Below are 22,540 nucleotides of genomic sequence, written 5' to 3'. Positions count from 1 at the left end.
GTTTGCACTTTGCATGACAAGCCACTGGATCAACCTTCATCGGATGCCCCTGTTACCCATCACAACGTCACTAAAGCGCAACTATCGGTTTCATCCGGGACAGCTGAGGTTCAATCTGGAACACTCAATGAAAAGTGGGTTGAGGTTAAGTCGCGTCGTTCCCGAGGTCCACCAGCTAATGTACTCAAAGGAACGGCCACGCCCGGAACTATGACCATCGAGGCTGCTGAGAGATGGAAGTATTTACACCTTTATTTTGTTAAGGAGGGAACTACCGATGACATCATTCGCGATCACCTTACGCAGATTTGTAAACAAGATGTATGTATAGTCGAGTCACTAAAACCTCGCGGTAAATACGCCTCTTTCAAAATAAGCGTTCCCGTTAAAATGGAGGGTTTGGTTATGTCTTCGGCAAATTGGCCAGAGGATATTTGCATTAAGCCATGGCGGCGGGGATTTCGTAAGCCCAGCGACATTTAAAAATACAAAAAATATTGGTAAACCGTTTTCAGTGTATATTTTATATCAAAATGTACGCGGTCTTAGATCTAAGTTAAGTTTATTTAAAAAATCACTTTTGAATACGAATGCACATTTGATAGCTGTTACCGAGACATTTCTTGTTAGTTCGGTATATGATGGAGAGCTGTTCCCTAGGGGATATACTGTCTATCGACAGGATCGTGCTAACGATGCAGGCGCGGGTGGCGTCTTGCTCGCTGTTCGCGACACTTTCTCCTCACGCCGTATTACTAATATTGATGGTCTCACGGCGGCGCAGGAGGTTTTATTTGTATTAATAACTTATAAAAATATTAAGTTTCTCTGTTGTGTAGTATACTTACCGCCTAATTATAATAATATGGAGTATATACATGTGTTACAAACCATCGAAAATGCTATTTGTAAACTTGCACCGGTGGAAGTAGTTGTTATTGGTGATTTCAATTTAAATTCTGTGTCTACCTATGTACGCGAGCAATTCGAATATTTCTTAAATTTTTGTAAATTAACGCAATTTAATACTATTCCAAATCATCATGGAGGTATCTTGGATTTCGTTTTGAGTGGACTACACAGAGAGCGTGTCTGTGTTGTGAGGGGAATCGGTGCTCTCGTGCCGGAGGACTGCTATCATCCTACGCTTGAAGTATCCGTGCGATGGCCTAGCAGGCGGAGCTGTGTCGGCGCCGGCATGCCCTCCCTCCCTCTATCATCCGATCCAGCCTACGTACTGGATCGCGGCTTCCAATGGAATTTTCGTAAAGCTGATATTAATGTACTATATGCATCTTTTGCTGAGATTGATTGGAGTGACATTGTTTCTGAGACGGATGTCAACATCGCTCTTAATACATTTTATAACAAATTATACTCTATAATCGACTACTGTGTGCCGACCAAACGTTGTATAGTAACAAATCAAACCAATAAATACCCAACTTGGTTTACTTCCGAAATAATACAAAACTTAAGATTCAAACATTTTAACCACAAAAGGTACAAAGCTGAGGGAAAAGAAGTAAATTTAGAATTGTTTAAATATTATAGGAGTAGAATAAAATATCTGTTGGAGACAGCGTATAAAAAATATTTGTTGAGTATAGAGAGAGACATCGGTGATAATCCAAAAATATTTTGGAAGTTTATTAAAGATAAGAGACAAAGTAGGCATAATTGTAATAAATATTATGATTACTTGGGAAAACCTGTGGAAGGACAATACGCGGCAGATGCATTTGCAACTTACTTCAGTTCAGTTTTCTTAGCCGATGAACCCAAATTAGATCCAACTGAGGCCCAGCATAGTGCAGCAATAACATCACAGTTTTGTTCCAGTGCTCGAGTAGCTTTATTGACTGTAGATAATTCCGACCTGCGCTGTGCTGTGAAGCGCATTAAGCCGTTCTCCGCATCAGGTCCAGATCGTATCCCTTCCTTTTTGGCTAAGGATTGTATAAGTGTGCTTAGTGTACCACTACTACATATTTATAATCTCTCACTCCAAATGTCCACATATCCATCTACGTGGAAGCACACTAGAGTAACTCCGGTCTTCAAGGGTGGTGACCGCACAGATGTGAAAAACTATCGACCCATCGCAGTGTTATCAGTATTTGCAAAGATATTTGAGTCCATTATTAATAAACATGTTAGTGCGCAGATCCGGAACCAATTGACTGACAGTCAACATGGTTTTCGAGCTGGTAGATCTACGGCAACTAACCATATTAATTTCGTCAACTATGTTGCTGCTGAAATGGATGCAGGGAAACAAGTCGACGCTGTATACTTAGACTTTGAAAAAGCCTTCGACCGTGTCGATAATGACGTACTGTTGATGAAATTTGCTTCATTCGGATTTACCCCAAAACTCCTCAAATTATTTTCTTCTTATCTCTCTGATAGGTCTCAGCATGTTGAGTTAGCGGGTTTCAAATCTAAAACTTATTTTACAAGATCAGGGGTCAGTCAGGGTAGTACGCTTGGTCCCACTCAGTTTTTAATCATGATAAATGATCTATCTTCTATTCTCAGTGAGAGGACCAAGTGTCTTATGTTTGCGGACGATCTTAAGCTGTACGTTGGGGTCGGGTGTGATGCTGAGCACCATGCTTTGCAACGCGACATTACTCGGGTTGCAGAATGGGGAGAGCGTAACCGCTTGCATTTTAATACTAATAAATGCAAGGTCGTTGCTTACAGCCGGTCACGGTCGCCCGTGTTGTTTCCATACCATTTATCTGGAGTCATTTTGAATCATGTGGCAGTTATACGTGACCTGGGAGTTATTTTCGATTCCAAGCTAACGTTTAAAGATCACATACAAAATATATGTAAAAGGGGTAGTGGTCTGCTCGGGTTCATAATTCGTCAGACGCACGACTTTGTAGGCCATCGTGTGATTGTTATGCTATACGATGCCTATTTGCGAAGTAGTCTTGAATATAACGCACTCGTGTGGGATCCTCGCGAAGCAGTTCAAAAGCTAATGCTGGAAAAACTACATAAAAAATTTTGCAGGTTCCTATTCAAGAAAATGTATGGATACTATCCGTTCTTGTATCCATCACTTTATGTGACTGGTATGGTCGGATTAGATACTCTTGAGCTCAGACGGAAGATGACTCTTATGGTGCATTATTATCAGCTATTGCATAACAAAATTGATAACTCCACTGCACTGGAATCAGTGTCGTTATATGTGCCTGATGGCTACATGCGCGGATGTATGTGTGGAGGGGTGCGTCGCCAGCGGCAGCTTCTTAGTACTATGCACGCGCGTACGCAGCACACCGCTAACTCCCCGACGCATCGTGCTGTCTCGTTACTCAATGGCTTGCTAGCCTATGCTCCGGAAATGGATATATTCCATGATGGTTTGCAGCGATTTATTGTTGTTGTTAGAAATTACTTAAGCTAATTATTAATACCTTACAAATGTTTTGGTTTATACTGTTAATTTGTAAGTAGACTAATTAAATAAATAAATAAATAAATAAATGCGGTGAGCGACGAACGGTCGATACGACCTCGACCCCGTTCGTAGCCAGGTCAATACGGTGGCGCTGTCTGTCCAGAACACTCTCGCGTCTGGTTTTCTGTCGTGTTCCTCCGTGACAGCCGCGGCCATGCGGCTGCCCATCACGGCAGCTTGTAGCTCGAGGCGCGGTATCGAGGTGAGTTTCAAGGGCGCGACTCGGGCTTTGGCGAGTACGAGGGAGGTCCTGATCTCCCCGTCGGGCATTTCGGCGCGCCAGTATAACGCGGCGTCGTGGGCGTACTTGCTGGTGTCCACGTACGTGTGGAGCTTCAGGTCGGCGGCGTCCGGGTACTGCAGTCGGTTCTTCACGCAGATGACGGTTGCAGGTGCACTTGTCGCGCCGAAGATGATGGACCTCATCCGGTATTCTATAGGTTCTCGTGAAGGGTTCTCCCTCCACAAGTACCGGAGCGCGTCGCGGTCCTTGCTTCGGACGCCTATCTGGATGAACATCTCCGCGATGTCCGCGGAGACGGCGACGGCGTGCTGCCTGAAGCGCATCATCGCTCCGTGCAGCGACTGCAGCAGGTCCGGGTCGGTGAGCAGGAAGTCGTTGAGGCTCTTCCCCCTGGTCTTCGCAGCGGCATCGTGCACGATGCGAATCTTGTCCGGCTTCATTGGATGTGTTACGCCGAAGTGCGGCAGGTACCAGGTTCGGTCCTTCGTCCCCGTTGACGGAGCTACTTCGGCGTATCCTTTCGCTACCAGTGCGTCCATTTGTTGCTTGTAGCGCTCTTTCAAATTTGGATCCTTCTCCAGTTTCTTCTCTACGGACGTCAGGCGATTCAGTGCGGCTTCAAAATTGTTGGGCATCTTCAGGCCCTCCTCACGCCACAGCAGTGCGGTCTCGTAGCGGCCGTCGGGTTGCTGATAAGTGGTCTCTCGCAGGATCTTCAGCGCACGCTCGTCTGGGTCATTCTTCGGTGTCTTGGCGGCGACGGTGAGTCCCTCGATCGCGAAGTAGTGCCTGAGGGCTTCGTCCATGTTCGCGTCGGTCGTCGTCGCGTGTGCCACGAAGTTGACGCGCTGTCTCTTGCCTCCCGGGTGTGCTCCGTGCACGACCCACCCGAGCGGAGTACGAGACGCCACTGGCTGATCGCGTCGTCCCGTCCGCATCTCCTCCGTCACCAGCAGGTGCCAGTTGTCTTGGCCGATCAGGATCTTCGGCGAGGCGTAGCTCGTTTTGAAGTGATGCCGGAGGTCGGTGAGGTGATGGCACGACGCGAGGACTTCGATGTTCAGTCGCTGTGGTGTTAATTTTAAGCCGTTGACTGTCCGTAGGTTCAGTTCTTGCGGTTCCCCCGTGCGTCCGCATAGCTTCAGCGGGACGCGTCGTGAGCGTGTTGCGTCTATCTTATTGAATTCGGGACAATCTTGTGGGATGTGCCCCGGCTTCTGACATGCTGCGCATTTCCTCTCTTCCTTCGCTTGCGTGGTGTGCGTCCTCTGAGGCGTGTTCACCATCTTCCGCCGACCGCTGGTGTTCTCCACTCTCGTCTCTGGCTCCGGCTGTGCGTATGGGCTGCACAGGTCCGCCTCGCGTTGCAGGAAGCGCGACAGCTTGACGAGGTCCGGTTCTCCCGCCGGTTGAGTCGCTGAGAATTCGAACCAGCGGTGGCGTAGAGTGGACGGCAGCTTCTCTGATGTGATGTTGGTGAGCTCCGGGTTGTACATATAATGTACGCGGTCGAGGGCCCTCAGAGCGGCGACGACGTTGTTCACCTTGTTCGCGAATACGCAGATGTCCCTCGGTGTGTCCGTGCAGCGTGGCAGCGCGCGCAGTCGTTCCAGCTCCGTTGCGGCGATTGCTTCTGGACGTCCGAAGCGCGATTCTAGAGTCCGCATGATCTCGGCGGGCTCGGTGTAATGCAGCAACAAGTTTTCGACCGCTTCTCTTGCTCTTCCTCTCAACGTACGCCGAAGTCTCGCAGTGTTCTCTGCGGCGCTGAAGCTGTCCGCTGATTCGGCGTAGGCGACCTTGAAGGAGAGCCATTCTTGGTGCGATCCACTGTACACTGGAAGCTCCCCGTAGTACCGATGCGATGGTCCGGGCCTGGCTTGGCGGGCGGCCGTCGCGATGGCAGCTGCTAGTTCGGCGATGTCGCTCTTCGGTGCGACAGGTGCGGCAATCGGTGCCGCGGCAGGGGCCGGTAGCTTCAGCTGTTCTATTGGTGCGGGAAGTTCCAGTTGCGGTTGCTCGATGGTTGCTGGTGATCCGTGTGTTGGCTGCATTACTCTTTCTTCGACTCCGTGTAGCGCGATCGATCGTTGTTGACTGAGCCATGTGTCGATGCGCTGTGATTGCTCGTTCTCGTCCTCCGTGAGTGTTGTGCGCGCATCTTCCTCTTCTTCAACGAGCGCTTCGGCTTCTAACGTTGAGATGCGGGCGGCGGCGAGCTCTGCTTGGAGTCGGGCTTGTTCTTCTTTGGCGCGAAGATGCTCTTCCTTGAGGCGCGCCATAAGCAACAGCCGTTGTGACTGTTGACTCGACTTTCTTGAAGATCCTCGTACTGGTGGCGCCATCCCGTCGCGGAGTGTGGAGCCTTCTTCTGTCGTCGAGATTTTGGCAGCGGCGTCCGTGATGTGGGACCCGTGTACAATTGGATTGGCCGTGAGCGCTGACTCTTTTCTGTTCTGGCTCGCGGATACGACGCTCTCCGTTGCTGCGTCGCCTGAAGTTGTTGCCGGTGTCGCGGTGCTGGGAGGTCTGACCACTCGACGACAGACCCCGCTGTTCGGTCCCGTTGGCGACGCCGGCGAGTATTGCGTAGGCAATATTTGGCGGGAGGGGGGCATCGCTTGTGAGCCCCGCGGCACTCCCGGACACTTTTCCACTTGGGAGGAGGGTGCCGCCATCGTTGGCGGTCCCTGCGTCACTCCCGAACGCGGCGCGGTTGACTGGGAGGAGGTTGCCGCCATCGGTGGCGGTCCCTGCGTCACTCCCGAACGCGGCGCGGCCGACACAGCTCGTTGCTGTGCGTCTTGCGATGTTGAGCCCGAGACAGCTTCGTTGCCGGGCCGGTCAAGGCGTGACGACCTCATCTTCTCGGACCGTGTGAGCACCATTTCTTCAATCTTCAATCTTCAATTTTCTTCGATCTTCCTCAAATGAATCCGGCTCTCGAAGGACCAATATTCCGGACGGCCACCGCTCAGGTTTCGGCCACCACGTGTGATTTTTAGACTTCTTACTCTCGTTGAAACGTGGTGGCTCGAGTATTGCCGCAGTGGCTGTCGCGGAACGGGTGCTGGGATTGGTTCGAGGAAAATAACGAAGGCTTCAGTATGGCGTTCACACGGTCCTCGTGGCTTGACCGGCGCAGGGCGTAGGAGCGAGTCTTTTCTTGTTCGGTTGGCGCTCTCCTCTTCTTTGGAGAGGTCTGGACTCGTCGGCTCGCTGTCTCGAACTGAATTTGCAGTTTTTTTTTTTTTTTTTTTTTTCCCTACCTATGCTGATAGCCTTGAGAGGCTATTTCAGCTTCACCCTAACGTTAGTAGGTGAGCTCGCGGGGCTCAACCGGAGAGTTGCTAACACTGACCCTAGCAAGAGCAGTGCTTCGCAGAATCTACCACCGGATCGGAAACGCGACCCACTGAGAAGATCCGGCGAGAAACTCAGTGGGCTGTGTCTATGGGTTAGTTCGCTCGTCGAGCCCTTCGTCGCAAGCGACGGGTTCGACGAGGACGGTGACCGGTGCTTGTGGTGCCTAAAAGCACCGTTAATGGATCAGGAGGATCCGTAATGACGTGCTTTGGGCGACGTCGACGGTTTACCATTCGGTCTACTGGGTCGGGTATGTAATTTCCAGCGGCTACGATGAGAGGGTTCTCATGTCGTGCCGCCTTCTCAAAATGGCGCAGCGATGCCGACTGTAGATACTTACTAAAAGAGTCGAGCTCCAGGTCGTCGTGGAGATCCACATTCCTAAGGAACCAAGGCGCTCCGACGGCTATCCTGCAGAATCGTGATTGAATAACCTGAAGGGATTTCAAGTTGGTGCGGGCTGCGTGAGCGAACACTACGCTTGCATACGTCATGACGGGGCGTATACAAGTTTTGTAGAGAGTTACCTTATTACGGAGGGACAGTTTGCTTCGACTACAAAGCATTGGATAGAGTCGTCCTAGAATAAACGCGGCGCGGTCGCGTACCGTTTTTATATGGGGACGGAATGTCATCCCTCTGTCGAGGGTGACGCCTAGATATTTGACCTTCGAGACCCACGGAATGGGCTGGCCAAAGAGAGTGATGGGACTAACGGCGGAGGTGTTGGCGCGCCTACTACGGAGTGGGATGCTCGAAGTGATGTTCGGAGGGCGACCCCTTTTGAAGAGCACCGCTGCGCTTTTCGTGGGGTTGATGTCTATTCGCCACTTCCGGAACCACTGTCCCAGGGTGGCTACTGCGATCTGGAGTCGCCGATGAAGCAGCGACATCTTCCTACACGAGTAGTAGATAGCCGTGTCATCGGCGAAGAGCGCTAGATGGGTCTCCGGAGACCGGGGTATATCATTGATATACAAACTAAATAATAACGGGGAGAGCGCGGAGCCTTGCGGGACTCCGGCGGTCAGTTGACGGGGACGAGAACGAGTTCCCTCTACTCGATATCGAAACGAACGGTTCGACAAGAAGTCTCGTATGATGAGCACGAGTCTGTCTGGCACTCCCATGTTGTACAGTTTGTAAATTAAACCGTTGTGCCAGACTTTGTCGAACGCCTTCGCGATGTCGAAGAAGAGGGCGCCGGTCGGGATTTGTTTACGCCTATTTAGCCCTATCAGAATGTGCTCCGTGAGGCGGTGCACTTGTTGTACGCACGAGTGTTTTGAGCGGAATCCGAACTGTTCGTCTATGAGTATTTTGTTCGCGGTAACAAAATCCCAGAGGCGTTTTCTAAGGAGACGTTCGTAAATTTTTCCTATCGTCGAGAGGAGACTAATCGGACGGTAACTAGAAGTTTCGTTTCTCGGTTTGCCCGGCTTATGTATACCGATAACGTCCGCTTCTTTCCACACCGCGGGAAAGATGCAGTGCGTCATAGCGGCATTTAAAATTGTAGCCAACATTGCTATCAGTTGGACTGGCAAGAGTTTAAGCGCGCGGTTGTGGATGCCGTCGGAGCCGGGTGCCTTCCTAGGTTGTAGGTTGTGGATCGCGTCTCTAACTTCGTCAGTGGTAATGGGGGGTAACGCGTCCGAGGGCGGCAGGGAAGCTCTGCGCTCGACCTCCCTGTCGACTAACTCGGTGTGTTCGGGGTCCGCGTGTTGAGTGCTGGTGGTGCACTGCTCTTGCAGTGCATCGGCCAGCAGCTCAGCCTTGTCATCGTCATCGAATGCCGGTGGTTGGCCTGAAGGGCGTACGAGGGGAGGCATAGTAGCGGTAGTTTCGGATTTGAGAGTCCTAGCTAGTCGCCAGTATGCTTGGTGGGAGGGCGCGAGTTGTTCTAAATAACTATGCCAATTATCGTTACGCGCGTCGCTTAAGCGGGAGTGGACTTCGCGTTGTAGACGACGCATCTGAATCCGGTTTGAAGGCGTGGGAAGACGATCGTAGGCCCGGATTGCCGCGTTCCTAACTCTTAAGAGATTCCTAAGATCGGGGGACAGTCTGATGCGGTGGAAGCTGTCCTCCACATCGACTTCTTTTGAAGATCTAATGATCGCGGAAGATATGTGATCGGTAATGATGTTTATGGATTCGACGGTGTCCTCGGGGGATAGATTCGAATCCGGGCCGTAAGGGAGGATTGGCGGAGCGGTGTCGGCTAGGCACGTGCCCAGCTTATTCCAATCCACCATGGTCCTCGTAACAGTGACTGGGTTGTGGGGGCGACCGAGCTGCATAACGACAGGTCGGTGGTCTGAGTCGAGCTCTGACCTTGCTTCGATGGAACGCAAGCGCAGAGTTACGTTCCTAAGCAATGCCAGGTCTATAGTGCTCGGACGGAGCGCGATGTTATACGGATAACATGTTGGAGTTGGGGGACCGACTATTTCAAAGGTGAGGTCGTCTATAAACGCGTCGAGACGCCTACCGTTAACGTTTGTACGATGGCAGTTCCACCTAGTGTGGTGGCAATTTAAATCGCCTGCCAGGATGACAGAGTCTCCCATGCCGAACAGTGACTCGATGTCACTGCTCAGAAGGGGCTTGTCCGGGGGGAGATAAACGGATGCGATGACGATCGGCTGGTGTCCCGTCAGCGAGATGCGGCACACTGACGCCTCGATATGTGTGAGCGAGGGAGTATCGAGAGGGACAACGTGCAGGGCCCGCCTATAGTAAATGGCAGTCCCGCCTTTGGAGGCGGTGAGTCTGTCATTCCTAACCATGACGTAATTCGCGACTTTCGGGTCGCGACGCGAGGGCTTCAGACAGGTCTCCTGCACTAACAAGATATCTATAAGATTGTCGCGGAGGAATTCGAAAATTTGATCGCGTTGCCGCGCGAGTCCGTTAGCATTGTAGAATGCTAACGTAAGGGAATACGGTTTTTCTCTACCTTTTTGCGCCATTGATTACCGGTAAAGATTTTATAACGTACGCGACACGGACTCGTAAACGTCCATGTGATCGAACGCGGCCGCGAGCCGCTGTTCGGGGGTTGTCGACCTACGGATAGCGTCAGCGAACGATCGCAGACGGTCGAAGTTCACCGCGGTGACGAAGTCGCGCACGAGCGCGAAGTCGTTGGCGGCAGAGGGTTGCGGGGGACGGAACGCGGGCGCGGGGCGAGGTGCGAGCAGGGGCTGAGGCGCGGGGCGTGTCGCGAGCGGGGGCGGGGGTGCGGTTTGCGTTCCCGCCTTCGTATACGGCAGCGGCTTTTTCCACGCTGAAACCGTGGGAACTGCAGCCGGCACGAAGGCAGGTTTCGGCACTGAGGGTGCCGAAGTCTTTGGGCCGACGGTTCGCGGAGCTGGGAGGGTTGAACGCTTGCGCGGAGCCCTAGGACATCCACGGTAGTTCGCGGGGTGCCCTTGCTTAAGGCATAGGACACAGCTTGGGGGTTCGGTCGCGGTTTCCCTAACACGCGAGCAATCTAGTGTGGCGTGGTCGCCGAGGCACTTTACGCAGCGGGGGCGCGCGTGGCAATTACGAGCCGAGTGGCCGTAAAGCTGACATCTGTAGCACTGCCCGGGAGTGCCACGCTTGTGGGGGGCTTCGATTGAGATCCCGGATAGGCCGCAAATTGTCGTGAGACATGCGATCTTCTTTTTGGCCTCCGGGGTGGGTTCTAACGCCACGAGTATCATATTATAGGGCTGTTTGCCCCGCCCGCTGTGCATCCGGTGCACACTAACTATCGGGAGGGCCTGAGCGGTCAGATCCTCCTTTATGTAGTCGATGTCGAGTTCTTTAGGGACTCCGCGTATCACTACGCGGAGCTCGCGGTCCTCCTGAAGAGCATAGGTGTGGAAACCTATGTTCTCCTTTCGGAGGTATGCTGAGAGGGCCCTATGGTCGCCCGGCGTTGCGACCTTTATCTGAATCCCATGCGCGACGTTACGCGCATGGGTATAATTAATTTTATTTGCCTGAAGGGCCTGGGAAACGCGGTTCCACGCAGTTTTTTCCTGGAGAATCAGCGGGGGCGGGGCAGCTGCTTTAGGAGCGGGCGCGGGCTTGGGACGCGGCGGCGGGGTTACGCGGCGAGCGGAGTCCGACTCCGGTGTCACGACTACCTGCGGGCGGGAGGCGGTCGCGGATTTTGTCTGCTTCGTCGTGGAGCTCCGGGACTCCACGGCGCGAGTACGCTTTTTACCGCGCGTTACGGTTTGGAACCCATCCGAAGTTCCAGGCTGAGGGCTTGACGCGGATTCGAAATCCATCTCCGATTCGGTATCGGAGCCTGAACTCGAAACAATCGAGGTCGCGACGGACGAAGCGCGAGATGACGTATTCGACGCGGGCGCGGGGGTGGGGGTAGCGTTAGGCGCTACGTGAGCCGCATCGTGGGAACGTGCGCTCGAACTTGACGCGGCGACGGGGGGCGCGCGGCGTGCCTCCGAGGCACGGTTGAGAAACGCGGCGACGGACGCGGGGGGAGAGGGATTGCCACGAGAGGCCCTATACCTAACATACTCGGCCCTAATTGTCGGGTACCTTTCCCGGAGGAACCCGACAAAATCACTGTCACTAATAACACTCTCACTGAGTTCTTCCATGCTTCGGTCTTCTTGCCCGGGGGGGGCGGCCCCGGGACTTTTGTTGAACTCGCCGAAAGGCGAGGCCCCGGATAGGATAGGATTTGTAACCCCCCTGTGCTGCAGGACAGCAAGGAGCAGGGGGGGGGAATGCCTATGCCGTGAAAACGGCAATCGGCGGGGAAAAGGAAAGGAACCCGCTCGGGCTGTATAGTGCTACAGCAGGCAGAATCGCGAGCGGGGGTCTAGTCTTGAAAAAGACTGTTGTTTTTGGGAAGGGTTAGGAAATCGCTAGCCTGTGAGTGCCACAGGAAGCTGAACGTAGCGATTGGTTGCCTTGAAAAAGACAGTTGGTAAGGGTGGGTTCGCGGTTACAAAACTTTAGCGCACAAAAATGGACCTCGATACGCAGATCGCAAGCGACCAACGGATCGGCACGTCCGCACTACCGAATTGTACGCACGATGTATTCACGGTCACTACACTGTCGAGCACAACTGTGAGTTCAGAGACGCGGCTCGCAAGCGGGCCACGGATCGGAAAGCACGTCCGCGCACGACCGAGTCGTGAGCGAGAATGGAATTTGCAGCGAGGTAGGCCCCCTATTTATGGTCGCCCACGCGCACTCGGCCAGCGCTATTATGAGTCCGAGCACGGTGGGCGTCTATTGTTCTCTCGGCCGCCTCGCTCGCCTATTGTTTGCCTAGTCGCTCTATTAGTTGCCCGTATTGTGACTCGCTCCTGCGTTCCCACGCCAAATTAAAGACCACGAGGACCAATCTTTATTTACAAAATAACATTTACAAATTAACTTATTTCTATTTACATTTGTATGCTAACTATTTTTAACATACTGACTATCTCTATTTCTATTAAATCTAGCTGTACTTGCGAACATATTCCTATTCTAGCGTATCTATTTACGGACATTTCTGTTTTAACGTATTATCTATTTATTCTCTATTTATTTATCGCGGACATTTTCTATTATTTTACAACTATCTATGTGCATCGCGAACAATATCTATTTAACTATTTTCAATCATTTATGTCCGTTCGGGAATATCTTATTCTAACTATGTTTCTTTATGTCCGTCGCGAACATAATGTATCTATATTATTTTGCACTCAAAATATGATATAGTGATGTTTGAACAACTATATTTATGCATGAGCAGTAACTCACTACTCTGATTTATTATGGGTTTGTAACGGACGTAAAAACTGACCAGCTTGAACTAAGAGTACCGAGAAAAACTAATAATGGAACTGGATTTTCAATAAATTAAATATATTTTCTAATAAAAATAAAAAAAATAAGTATATTTAATTTTGTATATTAATTGAGAGCTTATTTATAATGTAATTTGTTGTTATTGAGTTGTTGATAATCAGTATTAATCATGATGCACTGTGTTTCCACGGTAATACTGTATCGCGCGCTCGGCGTATCCTGAGTGTCCATGAGCGTGAGTTTACCTGACCATCGATGCCACAAATAGGTAAAATTAAAATCGCAAAATTTTCATGATATCATTTATTTGGTCTGCAAATATAATATCGACATGTCTCCCATCACTAGTCCGCCCCGTGGTGTATCACACGAAAGCTCGGTACGTTTCACGGCTTATTTACGTGCGAACTTTGGCAATACCTGCGCGCCTTCAAACTGAACAAATCTCGCAAAACAAAATCTACTAGTATCTAACTTGGTTTACAACTACAAAGAATTTTTTATCGTTTTTATTTATTCAGTTATATGTATAAAAATGGTAGGCAAAAGAGAGAGAATTTACGAATTTCTTAGAAGTTCTTTAGAAAAAATATTAAGATAAAGAAACCAAGAAAATATGAAAAGCACATATTATTACTTCGGTTAATTCTACTTCTTTTTACTGAGATAATTAGACAGACTAGCTCACGCTCTTCCTCAGCATCAACCATGAGACACACAACTTCGCGTTAGGAAGTTTTATATATTTTTTATTGCTTAGATAGGTGGGCGAGCTCACAGCCCACCTGATGTTAAGTGGTTACTAGAGCCATCTACATCCATAGATAGACAAACATACATACATAGACATCATCATCATATCATAGATAGACATAATAGACATCTACAACGTAAATGCGCCACCCAGCATGACTGCTTCAAGGCAGAAATAGGCAGGGTGGCGGTACCTACCCGTGCGGACTCACAAGAGGTCCGGTCTGTTCGGTAATCATCGGGCGGGCTGCAAACTCGCCTGAACAAAACTAGCATAGTCATCACCAATAAAACGATGGTATGAATAAAAAAACGAGAAAATAATTTCCTTACAAATCGTTAGTTAGTCATAATCAAATTAAATGTCTTAGGACTGGTGTGAAATATGGTGCTACATGATAAAAGAAAAAGGTGACGTGATTAATGACTTATAACGGAATCAGATTATAAGTGGAAACTACCCGTAGAATGTGGGCAATTAATTACTGAAACATTTACTACTAACGGCCGTTTTCAATAACCTATCTATCCCTAGTTTCGGTTACTAAAGATAGACAAATCTATATTTTTGTCCTTACTTACGTTCCAATAACCTATCGACGGGCAGCAGTTCCTATCGGATTTATCTATCCATCGTCGGGAGGACGGATAGCCTGCTAAAGATAGAACGCTCATACAAATCGTGCTTACTTCCGTTTCAATATGAGTTTTAAGTAACTCTCCGGTAGGCGGCGCTATCTCTAGTATAGGCATTCGCTTATCTGTCAAAATCGGCCGGTTACATGTTTATCTTTCGAAAGTAAATCGCTATAATTTAATAATTGTTTCTCTTCATATTGGCATATTGTAGCAGTGATGATAGTGATATGGAATTATTTCAAATGATAATGGATTGTGATGCAGATAGTGATAGTGAGGCCGATATCATATGGTTAGGAAAATAAAGATCGTCTGAATTACATGGCGAAGATCAATAATTACGAATTTGACTATAGATTTCTGAGCAAAGGTGTTGTGAATGAATTGATTAATTTAATGAGACCATATTTGAGTGTAACGTCAAAAAGGTAAGATAAATTTTAACCATAAAAGTACTCGTTATTACAACTTATATTTGTTTATAGCAATAGCAAAATTATACCTAATTTTTCTTGTGTTACAAAATCACACTCAACAGGAATTCTATAATACTGCTGGATTCCCATGGTGCCCTAAATGACATTCATATACTAATACAATAACCTGGTAGGCTATTTACCTTCATTCTTATTACACACTGATACCTCTACATTTTATATTTGTGTTACAGATTCAAATATAGGAGAGGAATTTAGAAATAGAAAAAGAGTATTTTGAATGTGTAATTTGTGTGCAATGCATCATTGATGTTTCAAAATGTTGTTGCTTGATGGCCTGGGTCTACTCATGATACAACTATAATTAACCATTCCGATTGAAAAGGTATTTCTTATTTATATTACCTTATTTATATTATTATTATTATATATTATTATTATATTTTTATTTATTTATATTATTATTTATTTATATTTAGGTGTTTATATGAATTTAATATGACACTATTATAATAAATTATCTACATATCAAGAGAACATTGATAACAAGGTGGACTTGGAAATTGCTATTTGCTTGCCGATAGAGGCTATCCCCACAACCCTATCTTTTAACGTGATTAATTAACCCACATACTCAATCGGAACGATTTAAAATGAATCACATATTAAAACAAGAAATACTATAGAGAGGTAATCTTTTTTTTTTAGTTAAGAGCTTGTTATACTGTATTGTAAAATAATTTAAGCGAATAATGTATAATTTTCAGATGCATTGGTGTTTGTAAAAGAAGACTCCCTGTATATCATTGAAAAGTAGATTAAAACTAGAAAATATGCAAGCTGTTATTATAGCTGCCATGCTGCATAATATCGTCAGAAGTATGAATTTAGAAGAATTAGAATCAGAAATTTCAGTCGCAGATACATTACAGGAAAATAATATAATTGTTCGTAACAATTTTTCAAAACTTACATCTGAAATACAACTATGTACTTATAAATAATTGCTTCCAAAGATAATTTATAAAATAAACTCCAAAGATAATTTGACTATTTTTTATTTTCCAAAATGATAATTACATGGTAGTTAGTACATGCAAGATATTTAATTTAGAATTTGTACATATACTTAAAAAACTATCTAACATAAAATTATTATTGCCTACTTAATTTATGAAATTTAATATTCCTTTTAAGTAATTTTTAATTTTTTAAATTATCTAAATCTAACTTAACTTTTGCTACAACAATCTCCTTTTCTTTATTTTCCAAGTCAAGTCTCTTTTTTGCTATTAGATATTCTGCTAATGCATTGTCCCTATGCTAGCCTTACATTTCTTTTCTTCTATCTTGTTTCCGCTTGGCTTTAAAAGTGTTAAAAATATATGTGACCTACAACAATGTGCATGCTTTATCCAAAATTTCATCTGCAATCCTTACCACCTCCAGCCTGTAACAAAGAGCATAATTATTTCAAATACTACGGCAACCTGAAGAAAAAATCATGTTTATCAATGTGTTATTAGAGACAAACAATCAACTAATTATACTAACCTTACTAAGGTTGTTTCTTATGTTGCCGTAGCGTTCTTTAAGTTTTCCCATTTTAGTCGAAGCTGCGATGGAGTTCGTGGGAAACGACGAATCGACGAATTAAAATAATTTACAAGGGTTTGCCAAGCCTGCTTCAATTTATTGTTTGTGGCATTTGTTGCCTTATTATTGAAATGTTTTTTCGCCGCCACAAGTTCTGCTAGAATCATCGTCTCATCTTTTGTCATGGGTGCTGCCTTTCTTGACTGAAAAAGATATATTTTCTAAACTTGAACTCAAAGTTTTCAAAGTAAAATTATTATTATCAATGTAGTTCATAGATACTTACAGAATTCATTTTATTTCACTGTAGCTCTTTAATTATAAGCACACTTAGAATTATAAACGAAAGTTTTAAAGCGTTTTGGAGGTAAGTCATCATCTAATATAGAAGGTAAACAATAGAAAAACAAACAAAAGAAACTGATCACTGCTTATTTGCAAACGGACTGTCAAAACGTTTCGTTTCATAATTTCGACTAGGATAAAAATAGCAATACGTCCAATTTAAAAAAATCTACATATGTTTTTATTACTTTTTGTCATAAACAAATGTGTTTATGATAGTCTACGATATGCTGGTTAAATTATAGTTATAATTTAGAATAAAATAAAATAAGTCTTGATCCTGATGTTGTTTCGTATTTGTAGTAGAACGAAACGTATCAAGAGGCTCGGATAAATCGGAGGGAAGAAGCTATCTACTGTTGGTTAAAGAGAGATAGCACTTATCCGTGATTGTGAAACGCAAACTAAGGATAGATACGCTCTTGCTGATATTCGGAGATAGCTATCTATCCGAAAACTCAGATACGTTATTGAAAACGGCCGTAAGAGGCATTGAAAACCGGGATAATTTCCAAATAGAGTTTGTTTCTGTAGACGGAGGATATTAAACTGTCTGCGTGTCTCATAGACATCACAATGAAAGAATGTGGTCGGAGTTTCTCACTGTATAACGGTCGTTCTACTCTTATGGTAGACTGTACGGCAGACAGGACTGACTCGTAATGTCTCGCCCCAATTAAGATGACGGTACTTGCAAATCGCCTAAACACAATGAAAATAAATAGTAATTTTATGTGTACACTATGACAATCGGGTCGAGACTTAATTTTGGGAATCCACAACTCATAACGGTTTCCAAGCCGTCTTACACATCCTCGTCTTGCCTACTTCATAGATAAGAGCATACGGTCATAATGATTTCGATAGTCATATATCTTAATATATGTTTATGGCAGCTTCCCGCCAGCGTAGACTATGGTATCGCAGTAGTAGCATGAAAGATAGACGATATTATTTTTCAGGGTTCAAACATATTTCTATACGGAATTTCTTACGGAAATTTTTACTTCTGCACGGAAATAGATAGATAGTATCAATCAATCAATAATCAATCTCTATCAAATCTACTATCTAAAATACTCAATCAATCAATCAAGTTTTTTTCGAATTCCGGTTATAATGAAATAAAGCCACAAAAAATTTGTAGCTATATTTTAATACTCTCCTGTGAAAAAATCTCCACGGAAAAACTTCATGAAAATTTCTTCAGTAGTTTCGGAGTCGTGCATTAATGTTTCTTTATTTCACAGAAAAAGAGAATAAATTCCATAAATCGCTGGTTTAAGTTCTATCACTCTTGTTTAGCTATCCCCTTTGTATTGTTATTACTTTTCTGTAATGTACAGACACATCGCAGTCTCCCGTTTTATTGTATATTGATCGATAACATCTTCCAGTAAATTGAAGCAAATTACGAAAATCTGATGGCTACTTTCGCTTGTCCTGCGCGCGAATCCATCACTGCACAAAGTATTCACGAGGCACGCGGCAAACACATCCAGCCATAAAACTAGATATCCAAGACTTTTCTTTTCGACAAATTCGCTTAACAAAGACGGAACTATACCATTTCTTTAAAAAAAGAGTATCTGGGTTTGGATGCAGTGATTTGATTAACAACAGTGGACTTGGAATGAATTTGTTGCCTAAAGATGTCTAATGTGGCAAACAGAAATCGACGCGACGATAAACTATGTTTTCCAAAATCCAAAACTACATTAAAGAATAATAGTATACTAGGTATGAGCGTCAGGATATTTAATAAACTACCGAAGAAATTAAGAGACTTAGACGATTTTCATTTTTTTTTAAAACTAAAAGATAATCTTATTAGTGAAAATTATTATCACATAAATGATTTTCTTAGGGATGATATTGAAAATAAATGGATTTTTTAATTATTAGTTGAATTATGGATGAATGAATGGTAAATTATATAATATTATAACTATGCACTGCACTAAAATTCGCATGTCAAATAATGACAAAGCATACACGCTGCTTTTAATTTATGTAATAACTCATTTTCACTATGCTTGGCGAATAAATGATTTCTTTCTTTCTTTCTTTCTAAACAATTTGTACGAAATTGTTTTAGTTTGTTTGTTACAATTGTTACACGACACACACGCACGCCGTGCAGTGAGATGCCACACTATATTCATTGGCAATAAAATCGTCTGTTACCGTCTGTGTCCAATTTAATGTTGGATTTTAAATTATAACTCTTCCTGTTAACCTGATTACTGTTCGGTAAAACATAAAGAGCTCTCCACGGCTTGTGTCAAAAAACAGCGCAAGATGAACTCAGTCATTTGTCAAAGGAGAAATCATTAAGATGCTTGAAGACTCTGTAATATTTGAATAAGGAAAAGGCTGTACCCGCAGCTTTGAATACTGATGCAGAACGGTTTCATATGTTTGATGATATTTTCAGATTCCTCTCGGTTTTTTAATGTGAACTGATTTTTATATTTTATTTGTATATGCTGTGATTTTCTAAAGTAATTTATTCAAATGTCAAATGATTGAATCTGCGTTCTATTCTTGGTCGGATTAATATCTTCGGTATAAGCTGCGTATTATTAAGATCAAATCCGTAAGTTTGTTTTTACGAACAAATGCCGCAATGGAGGAATAACATTGTGGGCCTGCACAGGCTGCCAGCATCCTGTATCTTTGTCTGCGAAAACAGTTACTGGTTACTGTTTGTATCTGGTAGAGCATGAGCCAGTACACCTGTCAACATCAGTGGTGTAGTGGTCAGATTAATTAAAGCAATATGAAAGGACAAAAACGGCGTTATTTCATTTATAATAAATTGCAACCTCAAGTCTGATGATGGGCTACAGCATCCAGACTAGGGTTGCTAATGCCACTAATCAGAGAACAGATGACAGTCTCCTGACAAACAGCAAAATGAACACCAAAGCTTTCAACTGGTATCCAAACAAAGCTTACTGCAATACAGTTGAACACAAGAAACCATAAAGTTCTATTGTGCTTGTCTAAAAGATCAAGATAAGCTTCACGTACGTTCCTCGAAGGATTTCGCTGTGACAGTGGGCTATGCTTTCCTAAGCTCGTTGTGTAACAATAAGAAATGGGCGTTCATTGGCGTTCGTAGGCCTGGCGCATTCTAAAAGCATCTTTTTCCGTTGAATTATCCATTTATTTGACTCATTTCTTCCGTCTTCATATGAAAAACATTATCTATCACTAAGATAATATGAATATAATTCATCTAAACTGATGTGTGACAAAAGGCAAGTTTTAAGTCTCTGTTAATATCACTAGGTTCCGTATTCTCAGGTCGTATTTGAGCCGAGGTGCCGAGTTGTCATTATTAAATAACTAAAATCGAAAAACGGTTCTACAGGGAGGAATACGATATAAGTTTACACGGTTTAAACTATCCGGTTTCAACTTTTACCAGAACCGGATTAATTAAAACTAACCTGAAACTAAGCTCACTCAGGATCCGAAGCTAGTTAAGGTTATTTTACCGATAAATTACATTTACGGATACTTCACTGATAGAACACAACAGAGTCGGAATTGTTTTTAAGAAATTAGCTTTTTGATATAGTTTGCATCGAATTTGGTTATACATACAATGACTTATCAATTAGAATTTTGTAGGTGGGTATAACGAAAAATGTGAAGATAAAAAGCTAGCAAAGAAACCATGTTGTTGTTCAAATCTCGTAAGCACATGCTCACCTACATAACGGGTAACCCGGTACCAGTTTTCAGGTACGGCATCCACTCTAATAAAAATGAAATCGACAAAATATATAAATTACCGTAATTATTGGTTGTAGGGCATATTGGCAGCACCACCATCATGCCTGTCTCGCCGTGAAGCAATCATGGGTTCCAATAGGAAGGGGAGAATCGCTGTTAATTGATCAAATTGATCCTAGACCTTATACCACTAATTCGGTACCGAGAATTATCCATGGTCTCTGTTAATCACTGAAACCGAGGTGGGCCGCTAAATCTACATAATTTAAAAAAAAAAATACCGATTATAGATCTAAGAGGTAGTCTTATCATTTTCTTAAGCAGTGGAATTCCACCATAACTGGAAATCAGTAATCATCATCATTCTCCTGCCCTTCTCACAGTCACCTGAAGTCACTGCAACATGTTTTCCCTTTCCATACTTCTCTATTATATACCATTTCTTCGCTCACTCCTTTCTTACACATAGGTATCGTCTTTCACGCATTCCATCTTGAAATCAGTAAATACCGTATTTATATCAGCGTAGGTAGAATTAACTGCTAGCAAAGTACATAAAACGTTGAACGTTCCACATAATGGGATTTACGAAATCTTTACAGAAGGAAAATACAAGGAAAACCAATAATAACATACGAAACAGAGATTTAATGGAGCCATTCGCTCTAATTATGAGGAATATTTACCACAACGATTGCTCAGGGTTACAAGTCGCAAATGGCTCTTGGCTTTGAATTATTTCTTCACGTAGATGAGTAGATGATCTCTCCACCTAGACAGTAGCCGCTTTGAGGTCGCAATCCTAGTGCCACTGGAATAACAGCTGTCTTGTTTATCAGACCGGAAGCCATGCACTGAGTCTGTGCGCCTGTATCAATGCTCTAGTAGTTACTTAAAAAGTTACGCCAATACAACATGTCAGTTATTTTTTGCTAATTCCTAAATTTTGTATTAAAAAAGTATTCACAAACAAAAATAATTTAATACGAAATTATTTCTCGCCCCGGAAAGCAATCCTGCAAAAGTACAACTCATCCCATGCATATAGCCTGGAAGGCTTCGTACATCCAGATCATCATCCCATAACACCATAATACCTCTGAACCCAACGCTCGACCCACTATTTCCGCACACCCCATAAAGATTACGTTCACATTTTTTCACCGTATATTTCCCTGCCGGTCCCGGAGGAAGCATTTCCGCTGTCCATTCGCCATGATAAATCCGGCCAAACAAAGAAAAAAGGCCAACCCCCGGCATGTATCATTTGAGTGATATTAGGACGGCCAACTTGGTGCCTACGAGTTACTCTCCCTCTGCTCTATTTCTGTATTACAGCAAAAGTGACTAATTAAAGTCGGTTGCGTCCATGTTTATTACCGTAAAAGTATTTTGTGAGAAATTTTTCATCTGTCGTCCATATTGATAAAATATTATTACGCCTCATTTTAAGGAGGAGGAAAATATCTCTCCGAATTCTCTCGATTTCGTTTCTGAATCAATTCAAATGAATTATCGAATCGCAAATTAGGATCCTTCTGTAACGATATTTGAAAAGATTTTCATTTTTCATAAGACTTGAAGCGATTTTGTCTTAATATAAAAGATGCCTAGCCGATCCTGAAGTTTATACCAATATGTGAAATCTTTATTTAATTCAATTATTTATCTGCTATAAGCTAATAATATAACATTTGAATGTAAATCAAATTTATTCGGTTAGTAGTAGAAGTATTATAGATAAGATTTTCAAATTTAACCCATCCACTGATTCTCCAGACCTGCTTGCCAGTCGTTATTCCATAAAAAAATCCATACTCCAAGATGGATACGACGCGTCGCCACATCATGCGTAGTCCCAGCTCAGATTGAGGGGAAGGTGAAAAGTGATGTTTGTAGTAACCTCGTCGTTGGTCGTTGAATGGATTCTATAGAACAATAACTTTCCATATTAACCAAACCAAAACAAAATATATTTAACTTCACTAGTGTGGCGACGACTAGAAGTATGTACATAATGAATATCTGTTACTTGTTGATTACTTATTGCGTACCTATGTCGGTGATCGAGCTCACAGCCCATTTGGTGTGAAG

General features: G+C 44.4%; 1 protein-coding gene and 2 long non-coding RNA genes across 3 annotated transcripts in view; 2 read left to right on the top strand and 1 right to left on the bottom strand.

Moving 5' to 3' along the window:
• The window catches only part of LOC105841815 (zwei Ig domain protein zig-8), a 348,782-nt gene that overhangs the window by 128,946 nt on the left and 197,296 nt on the right, over positions 1–22,540 (top strand). The gene's annotated exons all lie outside the window — the stretch shown is intronic.
• Positions 14,438–15,803, top strand: LOC134198841 (uncharacterized). Its single transcript, XR_009973088.1, has 3 exons — positions 14,438–14,749; positions 14,992–15,143; positions 15,526–15,803. It is a non-coding gene; the product is annotated as an uncharacterized LOC134198841 (long non-coding RNA).
• On the bottom strand, positions 15,801–16,771 carry LOC134198842 (uncharacterized). The gene is made up of 3 exons (XR_009973089.1): positions 16,641–16,771; positions 16,313–16,557; positions 15,801–16,208 (listed from the first exon to the last, which is right to left on the bottom strand). It is a non-coding gene; the product is annotated as an uncharacterized LOC134198842 (long non-coding RNA).

The sequence above is a fragment of the Bombyx mori genome, chromosome 5 (assembly GCF_030269925.1).
Source record: "Bombyx mori chromosome 5, ASM3026992v2".
Taxonomy (NCBI): Eukaryota; Metazoa; Arthropoda; class Insecta; order Lepidoptera; family Bombycidae; genus Bombyx; species Bombyx mori.
The sequence above is the reverse complement of the archived record's forward strand: the minus strand, read 5'-3'. Positions and strand labels throughout refer to the sequence as shown.